Source organism: Dermacentor andersoni, chromosome 5 (genome assembly GCF_023375885.2).
Source record: "Dermacentor andersoni chromosome 5, qqDerAnde1_hic_scaffold, whole genome shotgun sequence".
In the NCBI taxonomy this organism is placed as follows: domain Eukaryota; kingdom Metazoa; phylum Arthropoda; class Arachnida; order Ixodida; family Ixodidae; genus Dermacentor; species Dermacentor andersoni.
In genome coordinates this window covers 145838347-145852466 of record NC_092818.1, presented here as the reverse complement: position 1 = coordinate 145852466, position 14120 = coordinate 145838347, and the positions used below count along the sequence as shown (strand labels likewise).

Genomic DNA, 14120 nt, shown 5'->3' with positions numbered 1-14120 from the left:
GTTCTTCAATTCTGTTGATGCAAGAGTCAGTTCTACTGAAACGCAGGTGGTCGCACGGAAACGCAGCGCTTGCAAACAAGAACCATAAATACACGGGCTACATCCCGCAGTGACCGGGACCGGTACAGTGATAACGGATTCTTTTCGCTCTATCATATTCATTGATATCATCTATACCCTTTCCTCGTCGGCTGATCGCGGTAATAACGATACTGTTGGCGGAGCGCTGTTCGCGGCCCGGACGAAGAGTGAAACGGAATAACAGTGCAATGGAATTGCTGCATCATCCCAGCCGATGACTTGTAGTCGTGGTGTTTTACAGCGAAAGCTGCATATGACTAACCTTGCGTATTTTTTATGGCGTCCGGCTACAGAAACAGACTTAGCGATTTCTAGCAAACCCATACACAATGGGTTTCATTGCTCGCTTTGTGTGCGATCACGTACACGGGTGCAGTGCGGCGGCGCAGATGTCAAAATGTGGAACAGATTAGAACGCTCGCCGGCAAAAATAGCGTGACGTCAAGGTTATCGCAGTATATAAGCAGGAAAGGTATCGGCGCTAAAAACAGCTGCGTTCTCGATGGGGCGGGCACGTACAGTTCCTACACCCGAAGAACAACATGCGTACGAGGAGCGCCGGAGGGAACAGCAACGAGAATGCAAACGGCGCCGGCGCGAAACGACCACCGACGAAGAACGTTCCCGCGATGCTGAATGAACAGATGACACCCATTCCACTCCGTGAAGATGGAATGGCAGCGAAAGCACTTCGCTTTTCATTTGAGAGATTCGATTGTCGTCAGCTTTCGCTGCCATTCCATCGTCCGAGAGTGAAATGGTTGACATTTTTTTTATTTCGTACTTTCCTATAGCAGCGAATACGCAACGGTGTAGCACGAAGTATTGGTGGCTCAGGAAGCAACGTTACTATGGCTCTAGATTATAATGCAAAATATTGCGCATCGTGCTTTAGACATGTCTGGTTCAGCGTAGCCGCCGTTGCAGGCGCAGCGCTGGTTGAATGGGTCCGGCGCTGCACCATTCAGCGACCTTAAAGCACTCAGAAGCACCAAGCGTGAGAGGCAGGAAGGCTGCCGTAGCATCACCTCATGAAATAGTCCGGTGGTCACTCGTCGGAATACGGAGAAGGAGCGTATGCGCGGACGGGAGCTGCACCCGTTTCGGACTCCACCGCTAAAAGCTTCCGGCCTCAGTCGACTGAGCTTTCAACGGAAATGAGACTGGCGCACTCAGAACGATGGGAGGTCCGCGCGCTCGACTTCCTCGAGCTTGGGGCGCCCCCGGATCGACTGAGCCAGACAATGTACGCGGAGATACGGGCTCGATTGAAATGGTACGTTCGTGGTCAGTGGTATGCGGTAGTAGGCGACGTGTAGCGAAGAATGCGGAAGCTAGTTCGTACTTCTGCAATCAACCTTCTGTAGCGTTCATGTGACCAGCATGCAGTGTGCCCATAGATATCCTTACTTTTTTTTTCTAGCTTCCTGTCTGCACAAATTTAAATAAGTTATAGTGTTTTACGGTTCCGAAAAATAATCTGACTATGACGTACGAGGTATAGTGGGGGACTCCAGAATAATTTTGGCCACCTATTTTTTTTTTTTTTTATTTACGCGTATACAAGTACTTGCAGCGCCACAAGGGTATTAATGCAGGGGGGAGGGCAAGGGGGAATGTACTTGCAGCGAAAAGAAAAAGAAACAAAGTTATTTTTGTTTTTATTTTTCCCCATGCTTCACTTATATACGCTCAGACATACGAACATGACCACACACAGGTGAGTTGACATGAGATAGAAACGACGCCTGATGGTATATAAGAGAAGCATCGGGAAAAATAAAAATCAGTTGCGAGTGTGCGCCGGGTGTGCGTCTCTTTTATTCTGTTGTGCTCGTCTTACTTTCTGAAACTAAACCATTTCTAAAAGCCATGTACCAACTAACCCAACAGCAGACGTTGCTAAGCAATATTCAGCTGAATAAGAAAAATGCCGACAGCGAGGTACAAACGCAACATAAAAAAGAAAAAGAGAGAGAAGAAAAAGCGGAGCAACAGGCTGACAGTCTTATTCCCATCACAGAAGAGGTTGATTTATCGCACTAAGTGCAGTGATGCGCGCGTACGACAGGTTAGGCGATAAATTTATTTATTTTATTGCGTCTAATGATCAGTGCACGAGCATTCCTTTCATTCTGAGCCCATGAAAACGCGGCCACTGTGGCCCAGTTCTAACCTTCTGCATTTCGCTCAGCAGTCCAACGCCATAGCCGCTGAGTTAAGGCGGCGGGTTCTACACAAATTTTAGGCAACGCCATTATCCCATTAGTTTCTACATAAGAAAAGCACATTTCATCGACAATAGTTGCTCAATATATATATATATATATATATATATATATATATATATATATATATATATATATATATATACGAGATCCTATAGCTGCTAGGCTGTGCAAAGACAGAGTACAAAATTGTATTAATTTGTGCACTGAATGGCTAGTTATTGGACTATCAAGATGCATTCCGTGAATTATGGGCAAACAAAAGAAATTTCCTGTGGACAACATATGCATAGAGGTTAAACAGGAAACACATGGTACGACGCGGCGCCCGATATGACGTGCGACGTGTACGAAAGCTCACGGCTCCGACTCCTGAAATCTGCTGAAACTTGGTTCCTGTTCGAAACTTGCCGAATTCGTCAGCCGATTTGGCAGTTCGTACGTCGGATCGCATGCGCAGTCGTACTACGTGTCATCTGCGTCACGTTTATCGCTTATACACACTTTCCATTATTAGGTGACAGTTCTGACTTGCTGATTCATTACGAGCAGTAGACGTAGTTCGTTGGGAACGAGTACAAGAGAGCGGCGGGGCCACGCATGGCGCCAAGTGACGTGTCACGTATTTTGTCCTCGCCCGCAAAGCGCTACATCAACTGCACTTTTAATACCCTGGCAAGATGTTTTTGCATCGGTTCAGCTTGCGACTGAAACGTAAAGTGGGGACCGTTTCCCGCGCTTCAACGTGGTTCACAATTGCTTATCTTACACCACGTTTCTCTCACCCTTTATGTGTACCTGTATGCGTCAGACAGGATGAGCTGTCCTCCACTCGAAAAGAAGAAAGTGTCTCTTCAGATAGGTGTAGAGCAGTCGAAGCTTCTTTGACCCTGCTAAGCCTAACCAGTCATCAAAGGGCCTTGACCTAACATCATCTTGCTAAGTGAGAAATTTCCGTGAATCACAAAAGAATTTACTACCTTCCCCTTCCTTCTCAGCCATAGCCTAAACAGGTGTAGTTGCTGAACTTTGAATGAATGAATTTTGAGATTTCACATGCCAAAACCACGATTTGATATCGAGGCATGCCACTGTAGGAGATTCTGGATTAATTCTGGCCACCACACGATATTGAACGTGCCCTAAATGCACAGGACACTGGCGTTTTTGCATTTTGCCCCCGTCAAAACCTGGCTCAAATCCTGAGGTCACGTGATTTGATCCCCCGACCTCGTGCGCAGCAGCGCAACACCATAGCCGCTAAACCACCGCGGCGGGTTTGTTGAACTCTGTTGTTCGATGCACGGAGTCGAGCATCAGAATCACTTTATTTTATCAGAAAAAAAAAACGAGGCTATACGTGAGCTTAGCCGTGTCAAAATCTAGGCGGTGGAAGCAGAGTGACACGAAACGTGCTGCTCTATACAAGGCTACCGAAAATTATGGAAGAAGAGGTTTCAGAACTCCTGGATACATCTGATTGTCCTTTTGCCACTTACTGTGCAGCAGTGCTTCTGCAGTCAGTGGGCGGTGCCACCTTACCGCTACACTTTCGCCAAGACCACGTGCAAAGCAACTTTGGTAAACGCACTCCCCCCCCCCCCCCCGCCGCCCACTTCTCACACACACAAAAAAGAAAGAGCCATTCACACACAGCTCACACGCACCGAATTCGTATACGGTGCACCATGATCACTGCGCGACCTTTCCGTCGCTAGTGCAGTGGAAACCGTCGAGGAACTCCGCGTGAGCAGTTTGTCCCGAAATGCCTGCAGGCTTTCCCCCCGTAGGCGTGAAACGCTGACGTTCGTCCTGCAAGCGCGGTTGGCAAGGCGACTCTCTCGGAAGCGCCTTCCGTTCGTTGACTGACGGAAGGTCGGCCGTCGCAGAGGCAATTGAGGCGCGGTTGTGTTGACACTCCGCCAGTGTCAACAAAGCGACGACGGGAAGTGCAGTATTATAGCTAGACGCTCAGCGAACGGGAATTGAGCCCCGCAGCCGGAGCTGTGGGCGTTCTCGGCGCTGTTGTTTCATTCTCTGCAATCGATTCTCACTATACTCTCGGCATCTCGCACCTGCTCGCCCAAGTATAACAGATATAGCAAACTGCGTTGTGATTCGCTTCCGCCTTCTGTATCTGTGTGTCCTAAATAGCACCGTGTAGGTTTATCGCGTAGCTTTACAGTAGCAATCGATAGAGATGCGACTAGAGCACAGAGTGATTGCCTCGCAATGCTTTTTCTGCTCGGAACAAAACAATGGTAGCTTAAGGTATTTCACATCTGCAGAAACGCACGCCTACCTCAACAAAGTCATGTTTACTCGTTGTATGGATGGCTACGTAAGTAGCTATGAAGGCGCATTATGTTTAACCTTTATCTCGTAGGTTCTGGATAAGGACGACGCTAATACGGGAAAACGTCGCAAATGACGAAGCACTCGGCGCAAAAGCACTCGGTTGAAGAAGCACCATTACGGTAAACCACCGGTACCTCCTCAGTGTCGGTTCAAACCTCGCGGCAGCTATTTAGCGCTACAGCGGCAGAAACAAGAATATGTGTCAATCAAATTGATCTGTGATGAATGGTATGCATGACAACGTCGGCTGAGATTCGGACGCAAAGTATCGACCAAGTGTCCATGCTAAAGAAGACAACGTCGACGTACGTGGCTGTTGTTCAAGTGATTCAATGATTAAATGTTGATATGTCCTTATCCTGCTTCTTTTTCATGTTTATTGTTCACTTACTCTTTTTCCATAACCGTATTATATTTCACGCGTGCTTACGATGATGCCCATCGAGTCTCCTTGGGCGTCCTGCAATGTAGGAGTCGCTCGTTGTTCTCAAGTCTCGGCAGCCACGCATTCGTGTTGGGCAACTCTCTTCCGCCATAGGACCCCTAAGCGCTGTTCGATGTCCTGCGGCTCCTGTCGGGCACGATACGTATGACGCATTTGGGCGAGACGGGCCTCGCGAGCTTCGGCCGTCATCCTGGCCTGGTTGGCGCGTGTTTAATGCACGTCGCCACTCTCAACTTCGAACACGCACAGCCTCGGCGCGCTTGCGTTTCCTCTCTGCAACGTCGACAGCTGCCTTTCGACGCAGCGGCATGTTGCCATAATGAATCCCTCGGGAGCAATTTATAGTCTGGCGTTTTCAGCGTGCGCCAGGCAGCGGCCCGCGAAGTCGGATACGTCGCGCCGGCGACAACAGGATCGCCGAAGATTTGTGCCCTGTACCGATAGGCGCGTTGACTGTGGCTTGCAGCAGTGCGGCTAGAGTGTACTCTCTAACGCAGCCCATGCTCTCGAGGGTGCGATTAGCGAGCGCTTTTTAAAGCGAAAGCTTTACTAACCGCGTCGAGCTGAGTTTCACCGTCGCCAGCAATTTGACCTTAATTTGACCGAAGCTGCGCCGTAGCCTTTGCAACACATCACGTGACTCGCCGCGCCGAGCTACGCCGGTGCCGCCGGCTTGGCGCATGCGCTCTCCGCAGCTGGGTCGCCGCCTGATCACGTGACTCGCTGCGCGTCTGGCTAAGAGGAGCTTCGCGATCGCCTAGTCAGTGCGAGCTTGGCCATTGATGAGAGCGAGGTCGGACCTTCTTCTCTGAGCGTTGCGGCGTCTCGTCGCCAAGCGGTGTCTGAGCACCCCGCGGATATCGCCCGGCGAACTGATTCACTGGAGAGGGTCCGGAATGCAACAGGCGTCGCACCGTCGAGATCGATGTAGCGATCGCGTTCGCACCCTGTCCGCTTGTGCTTCGACGCTGCGCATGTTCACGAGTCTCGTTGCATGTCTAGCACTTGCGCTTTCCCTGTGGCACAGCAGGGGTTGCACCGTCGATCGATGCGTGTCTACCCAAGCCTAATCACAGTCATGTCTAGCCACCGACCTAGGTACAACCGTCACACCTGGCTTAACGATGATGGTATATCTAAGTACAATAATGACTGCTAAACCAAACGTTAACCAAGTGAAACAAAGACTTAACCAGGCTATACCAAGCTTTCGCTTTGCATATCCAGGGTTAGCCGCAGCCAATTTTTGTTTGGCTAAGGCGCAAACCGAGGACGCTGTATTCGATCCACCGAACAATAGGCGCGCGATGCATTCCGGTCAAGCGGCTTCGGTGTGGGATTGGACATGTGCCATGTTCTATTCTCGCGTCAAAGCGCGCCGAACGCCGCCAATCACGCTGACTGCGCCAGACTGTACGAGTGTCTACTTTTTTCGCCGGCGTAGCGCAACTGCGCCGCGTGGGCCACGCGTCCGTGCCTATACGCTGGAGTTTCATTTCACACGCTGAGACTCCGCGCCACGTTAGGGCTTCGTCAAGGCCGGCCACTGAGTAGAGGCCAGCGAGGCCGGGGCGCCGCTTTCGGCGACACAGAGGGGCACTCAGAAGCGCTTGTCCGACCCAGTTCTCCTTCTTCCTCAACCACGGGGCGCCTCTATGCGCGCGCCACAGGCTGCTGCTACGCGCGCTCCTGACTTTCGCCGAGGCCGTCGGCCTTACCGACCGCCTCTAACTACGTCGCCTTTCCGCGACATGCTGCTGCCTCTGATGCCCTCCCATATGCTCCACTTTCATTCACCCCTCCCTCCTGTGCAGCGTGGTTGAGGTGTCCTCTACTGAGAGACAGTTACTGCGCTGCACTGTACCCAAATTTTTCACCTCCCTCCTTAAGAACCTCCTACTCCCTCAGCCCGTGAGCGGCAGCGCGCGCGCAGAGAGGCACCATGCTTGTGATGATGAAGATTTACTGCCATCTCTTTTCAAACAGAGCCGTGACAAATATTCACCTATACTGTTTGATCTACGGCATGCTATACATGCTTTTCAGTCCATCATTTTGCCTACACCTCCTTAATCTTATTTATCTGCTTGAAAACTTCTTTATCTACTTTTTACCCTTGACACTACACGGTAGATAAAAAGCGTTTGAAAAAGAAAGAAACATATTACCTATGCCTGTAACGGTCCCGGTCCTACCAATCTCTTTCCTGCTTATTTTCTACCAACATTCCAGTCGTTTCTTGCTTATCTCGACTTCTGACCGGTTACTGCTTCCATCCACTTTAAATCCCAGCGCTTCTGGAATGTGTACGTTACCTACGGGTTCCGCTGGGACGTTACCTTCGCATTCCGCTAGGATGTGCGGAGTTGCCTCGGTATTTTTGCTACAGTGGACACATGCCTCATCCTGTTGCGAGTATTTATTTGCTCCGGCAAGTTTTTGTTCGAAGGCAACCAGCTCAAGCCCCAGATAGCAAAGCAATGCACCCTGATGTTGTGGCGATTTTCCCTTCTAATTTTTTTCTTGCCATCTTTGTAAATCTCCACGCGGTCATTTTTGTTTCCGTCCTGTGTACCCAGTTTACTGTTTCTGTTTCTCTCACTTCCTTTTTGATGACTTCTGGTTGTCTATTTACACGGTCAGTTATCCTGTACTTGGTTGCCAGCTTTCTTGACCTATTCCTGCATTCTTTGTCAACACATTCTTTGTCCACGTTTTGTCCACTAGGTTTCTGATGTTTCGTGTCACTCTGCTTCCACCGCATTGATTTAGACATGGCTGTGCTCACGGCTACCCTTGTTATTTTCTGATAAAAGAAAGTGATTCTGATGCTCGACTTCGTGCATCGAACAACAGAGTTCAACAAGCTCGCCGCGGTGGCTTCTGCGTTACTACGTAAAAACGTAAAATAGTCTTTATTTTCAATTTGCGTAACGTGTATCCTCATGTTCGGGTTTTCTCACGGCACAAGTAACAAGTTTCATCTGATGCAATGTTTGTGTTCGGCAGGTCATGTCGCCTAGCTCTCAGCAGTGTTTGACCGCTAAGCGCAAGTTCAAACTTTTGTTCACTACGTTTGGCGCGTGCCTCGCGCGACCGATATAGTGCCTGTACAACGCAGATATCACAGATCTTTTTTTTTCCGCTGGCATTTGAATGTTCCCTCCAGCTCACAATGTCGCACGGTGTTCTATAAATCTCCCGTCCTACAACTCTCCGTCTTATCGCTCGCGTTTTCTCCTCGAGGGCGCGGGAAAAACGTCGCGCTTGATTTCCCCGGGTGATGCGCTGGCTCCGCTACGAGATCGGCTGATCTAATTACGCGAGCTAATTTGTTTGCCCGCGACGAGCGACGCGCGAGAGCGAAGGCCCGAGCAAATAGAATCGAGCCGTTACTCTGATCTCGACGACAAAGCACTGAAACAGTTAGTCGCGAAACTGACGCTGCTGTCCCAACTGCAATCCCAGGAGACGAGCTCGCGTTTTAGCGGCGCAGCTAGGGCTGTCTTGTTTGTAGTGGAATATTCGAGCCGCGTTCCTTTGTTTTGCAACTGCATGTCCGCCGTGGTGACGTAGTTGCTATGGCGTTGAGCAAGTAAGCCCGAGGGCGCGGGATCGAATCCCAGCCTCTGCGGCCGCATTTCAATGAGGGTGAAATGCAACAACACCCGTCTATCGTGCATTGGGTGCATGGTGAAGAACCACAGGTGGTCGTAATGAATTTAGAGCCTCTCACAACGGCGTGCACCATAATCAAATTGTGGTTTTGGCACGTAAAACCACCCGAATTTAATTTAAACTTTTGCTGCTGCATGTTTATGTTGAAATAGATTCTAAGCCCTTGGACCAGCACTTTAATAATATTGATCGATTGGCAGTGTTCACAAAGTACTAATTTCTGTACTTCTCTGTTTAGCTTTCTCTAGATATGTCGTTTACAAGAAATAGTTTGAGCCACACTGTGATGTACTAAGAACAGGGGCCACTGTTCGACCATGCCTGTATCTGGAGTTAACGGAAAGAAAATAATTTTCGTAGAATGCTCTGGAATACTTCTCGATGCTCGAATGTTCATGCCGCTCCGTGTTCGTTGTAACATTGCAAATGTAGCTATGGCCGTGAACAAACGCACCGAGATTTTCAGATTCTATTTCGTATATACCACTTGCTCTTTGAATAAGTTATTTTTAGTTGAAATTTAGACATAATAACTTTGTTCTTACTAAAGTGGCAAGACAAAAAAAATTAGGCAGACACATCTCTGATGCCTTTCCATGTAGGCGAGGCTTTCTTAGTTTTGAAGATCGGGGTGATGAAGTACAACACATGGTTGACATAATGTGCAGGTATCTTGATTTACAGATTACGACGTGTCCATGATTTCCAGTCATTTGTATTGTTCTTGTTCCGCAGCTGCCTGGGTCTTCAGAGGCGGCGCCATTCACAACTGTGAGAAAGAGTTTCATGTAGCCTCTTTTATATACGTCTGATGACGTCGATTGCTTCTTTCTGATTGGTGCTGCCGAAAGACCCCGTGCTGACGATTTCCGCGTGGTTAAATCGCTTACTATTACGCGCAAACGCTTAAATCACGTGAGTCAGCTAAAAACACATGTAGCGCACAACCTTTAGTCAAACACCATAGTCGACCTGGGCTGATTCAGATATTTATTATAGTTAAATGTGGAGAAAGGGTGCGCGAGTTGTGGTTCGAATTGGGCACTACGTAAGCCTACGCAAAACTTTATGACGTCGATGTGCACATGCGCAGTCGATAGAGGTTAGAAGAACAAATGGACACCAAAGTCTAGGATTTATGCCCAAGAAAGTCTTGCACTGAAATTTTATTGTTTTGCACTTCGCAGATTTTGATTTCACGTGCTTTCAAACAAGGTTATGTGCATTCGCAACAACTGAAGCAGAAAAACAAGGAAAAGCTTTAGCTGGTTAAGGAACTCGAACCTAGCCAGGTAAAGGTTTTGTCCTGCTAGCCGAATATGCGTTTCCTGGATGCAAGAGATTTTAAAGCGTTCCGTTGTTCCTTGGGAGCGTGCGTGCAACCGCCCTGCGTGTGCAGGAATTGTTGCGAATCGGCGGCCCACCGCATGCGAACAAAGTCGTGTTCTGCGCATGCGCGGCAAGCCGATCGCAGCTCTCCTGAGCAGATGGGCGAGTTGCGTGTGTGTCTACTATTCCGGCACCGGTGATGCTCTAAGCAGAAAAGGAATAGCTTCGTAGTCGTCATCACCGAAGAAAGCGTTTCGAAAGGGGTGCCTCGATATGTTATCGACCGTGTATAAAAGGAGCAGCTTTCCTTATTGCCATTCTTCCCAAGACGAGCTGGTCCCTAGCCCGCAGCAAGAGGAGTAAATACCACTGAATTGCGGTCATTCGTCGTTGCGCAAATGGGTATAATGGGAATACGTTGACAATAAAATTAGTGTAAGGCCGCCGACCGAGCGATGGGCCAACACTGACCGGCTTGAAAAAACTCGGTCGTGCTGCACGAAAGACAATTTGCCCCGCACGCGATCTTCAGAGCCGTAATCAGCAGGTAAGATGCAGGTTTTCGGCACGTTCTGTGACAAGCGCAACAGAAATTAACTTGCGGAGGAGTAACATGCAAGTTGGCTACCTGTGCTGGCAGTAGTGTAACCTATAGCGAGTGGAGGGAGAAGCTTCGGGCTGTTTCGCCACGTCACATGAAAACTCTTATATAGAGGTTCGAGTGTTCATTTCCGAATGCAGTTGTAGCCACGGGGGCACGCACAAACACTATGAGAAGGTAGTCCCGATCTCGGATATTTGTCATCATCACAGTAGTTAAGGGTTATTCGAGAATTTTTCTACGGCTTCGTACGAGGATTCGTTGAGAAATAAATTTTGAGTTACTGTGCCAGGTTAATTTGCCTTGACTGCTTTTCTTGTTTATTTTATTTTTTGTTTTATTTTATTTTGTCTGTCCTTGCCATGTTTCTTAAAAGCATTCTAGCTGTCTTTTTTAGTTTTGTCCTTTGAGAAATTGTTCGTGTTAGCTTGATATCTTGAGCCTGTGAATTAACCACAAAGATAGTACATTTGTCGATAGTAAGTTAGTCACGTTGCTCAGCCTCCTATACTGCATGCTGACGGACGCATTGATGCCAGATTGCTTATTATTGAGTAAAAACTTGGGGCAGGTCTGCTTCGACACTCAGACATTATCTATAGTGAGCACACATCTCACTAGAGGGAAAACAAAAATGCATATGCGGCCATGTATAATGTTGTATACTTTCATCGAATCCCATGCGGTCGGCGTGGGTAACTATTAAATGAACGTGATGATGATATCTATAGGCATCTCCTTCGATACGAGGCGGTGACAAATGCCTAGCCTGCTTGAGCTAATCAGGTATTATATAAATACACTGTAGTCTCGTGTTTTGCCTATCTGGCCTTGATCTTCCCTCTATTCATTAAAACATCCCCTATATTGCACAATTACCTATAGTTGTAACGACTCCGGCTCTATCAATTTGTTGTTGTTGTTGTTGTTTTGCCACCAATACTCTAAACGTCTGTTGCTTATCATGACTGACGAATAGGTAATGATTCCAGCTGCTTTGAATACCATCGCTTCTGCAAAGTGGACGTTCCGTATACGGTTCTCGTTTGGGGAATACCTTGGCGATCTATTGCGATGTCGTGTCGGAGCATTTGCTGCAGTAGACACATCCATCATACTGTTGAGAACAGTTGTTCCGGTATGTTTTCGTTTTCGGGCAGCAAGTGCCGGATTCTTATCGTACGTCACGGCCCTTTATATTATCGTATAGATTTTCTCTCTTGATCTTTTTCTTGTCGTATTTGTAGTTCTTCGTGGACGTTTTGCTTCCGTCCTCTTTCATCCAATTTGTCGTCTCTGTTTCTAGCATTTTCCTTTTGATGACTCTAGGTTGTCTGTTTACAGCTTCAGTTAACTTTTATACTGAAACAGCTGCAGCGCCATCTGAAGTGGAACTGGTTTGCATTGTGCCATCTGTATTGAGCACATTGCGATTAGGCTGTAGTGGCAGCACGTCGTGAGCTTGTGTCTCGTGGTAACGGCGAGAAAGATAAGCCGTTCCATAGAGCTCTCAGCATTAGCGAACCAATCTTCACCTATGCTAGCTAGCCACATCAGTTGCCGTGGCGCCCTGCAATAAGCGCGCCCGCAGTCGCCGCGCTGGCGATCTTGACAGTTCGTATAAACTTATAGTATCGTAAGTAGAAACCCATTTCCACAGACAAAGACAAAAGCTTGTGGACTACTGATCCAGAAAAGAAACGGCTTATTCACAGTTTAAACATGTATTCGGGAATTGAGAAGTATGATCGTGAATGCTTATAAAATACAAGTAATATCGTGCACCTCCTCATATGTGACAGTGCTAGAATTGCACGACGTAATTCAGTGAATTCTTTTATTGCGATAGCAGTTATTGGGACACTGGAGGCGCGATCGCGCCGTCGGCGCAGCCGCCGCCATGTTATGGTAGAGGGTGCATAAGCGGCCTGCGCGTTGATGCTTAGAATGCGCTCAGAGACACGAGAGATGCGCACCGGATTTCGCTGTAAAAGCGAGGGTGGCGTTCTGGATTCCGCAGCTGGAAAGAGTGCTGCACGTACAAACACTATAGTGTTCGTGGTTTGCAGCTATGTGCATACCATTGATACTATGGTATGCACATAGCGGTACAGCGGCGTAGTATATGCACTTGTCTCTGAGGGCAGTAAATTTGAAGCCACGGACGTTTTTCCTTCCAATGCACCTCGTGCACTATCGATGCGGGTCACCTGCAGCGCCGCTGGCAGCGCTTTTCTTCAGGCCAGCGATGTGAGACGCCTGGTAGCGACCAGGAAGCTGTTACAGCTGTGCAGATGCATTACCCGGTGTATCGCGCCAGCATGCCGCCAGGCGTATATTATAACACTGGCCAATGAGCTCGAGCACACCGCTAAACGATGAAATCGCTGTCAATGCTTTCCCCTTCGGGGGAAACTGCGAATTTTTTTCTTTTGGTACTAGTGAACTTGGGCTGAATTCACGAAGCTTTTACATCGCAAGTGCTCTTTGCCATTGTACCACCGCTTTCGCTAGTGATATGCCCATAATCAGTATTTGCTGAAGCTTTTTTTTTTTTACGAACAATTCTAGCTTAAAAGCTTACTGAGCATACGGGCCCTTGGATTCACGATCGCCCATCCTCCTCCAGTCGGCCAAAAATAAACCTAGTACATTTGATTCCTTGGATATTGATGGAGCCAGTAGCACGGTTCAGGAATTGCTTTTAGTTGCTGTGGTGTTAAAGTAATTATTAGCGGCCAAAGTCCTACGTGGCGACGCAGGTTCTCCGAGTTAGAACATACCTCATAATAGCTTTATTTTTTCGGCCTAACACGTGTTTATATGGGCACGTTTGTGTGAAAGGCTCTGTACTTTCCGTTACGAAGCAACTTTTTAAGTCAATCCCTCTTAACCGCAATTGCATCATTGCAACAGACGCTTTATAAATAACAGTGGTCGAACAAAGAATGTCGCTGGAGCCACGTTTCAACTAGCGAAGCAACTGGTTTCATGAAGCAGTTCAGTCTCTTATATGCACTCCTAATATGCAGTACCTTGCAGATAACGTGCAGAGGCTTCAGTGCATAATAGACAACGAGGCATGGATGTGTCATAGCGAATAGTTCCAGTTTGTCCATGCTTTAGTAGTAGCTATCTTCCCCAATTACAGGATCTGCATGCATTGTAAAACCTGCAAAAGTCTCCTATCAGCTTCAAGAACAGTGCAGAACTTTGAGTTCCAAGGCGGAAATTTCGGCATCTCGCCATCAAATCCCACCTTGACTTCCCTTTCTATGTCTTTCTTTTTCACGGAGGCGCTTTGACGGAGACTATGAGGCACAATCACGCCGGGGTTTCACAGTGAACTGGGTGCGCTACCGACCCCACATTTGTTATGCGACTGCGTGACACTTTTTGT

At 48.1% G+C, this 14120-nt stretch overlaps 1 protein-coding gene across 3 annotated transcripts in view; it reads left to right on the top strand.

The window, feature by feature from the left end:
• Positions 1-14120, top strand: part of pHCl-1 (pH-sensitive chloride channel 1) — an 87117-nt gene that overhangs the window by 17604 nt on the left and 55393 nt on the right. Inside the window, exon 1 of one of the 3 annotated variants that reach the window (XM_055071118.1) lies at positions 9527-9561. The exons of the other annotated variants lie outside the window; for them this stretch is intronic. The gene's annotated coding sequence lies outside the window, so the exon portion shown is untranslated. Of the gene's footprint in view, positions 1-9526; positions 9562-14120 lie in introns of those variants that run through there. 3 annotated transcript variants of the gene reach the window in all.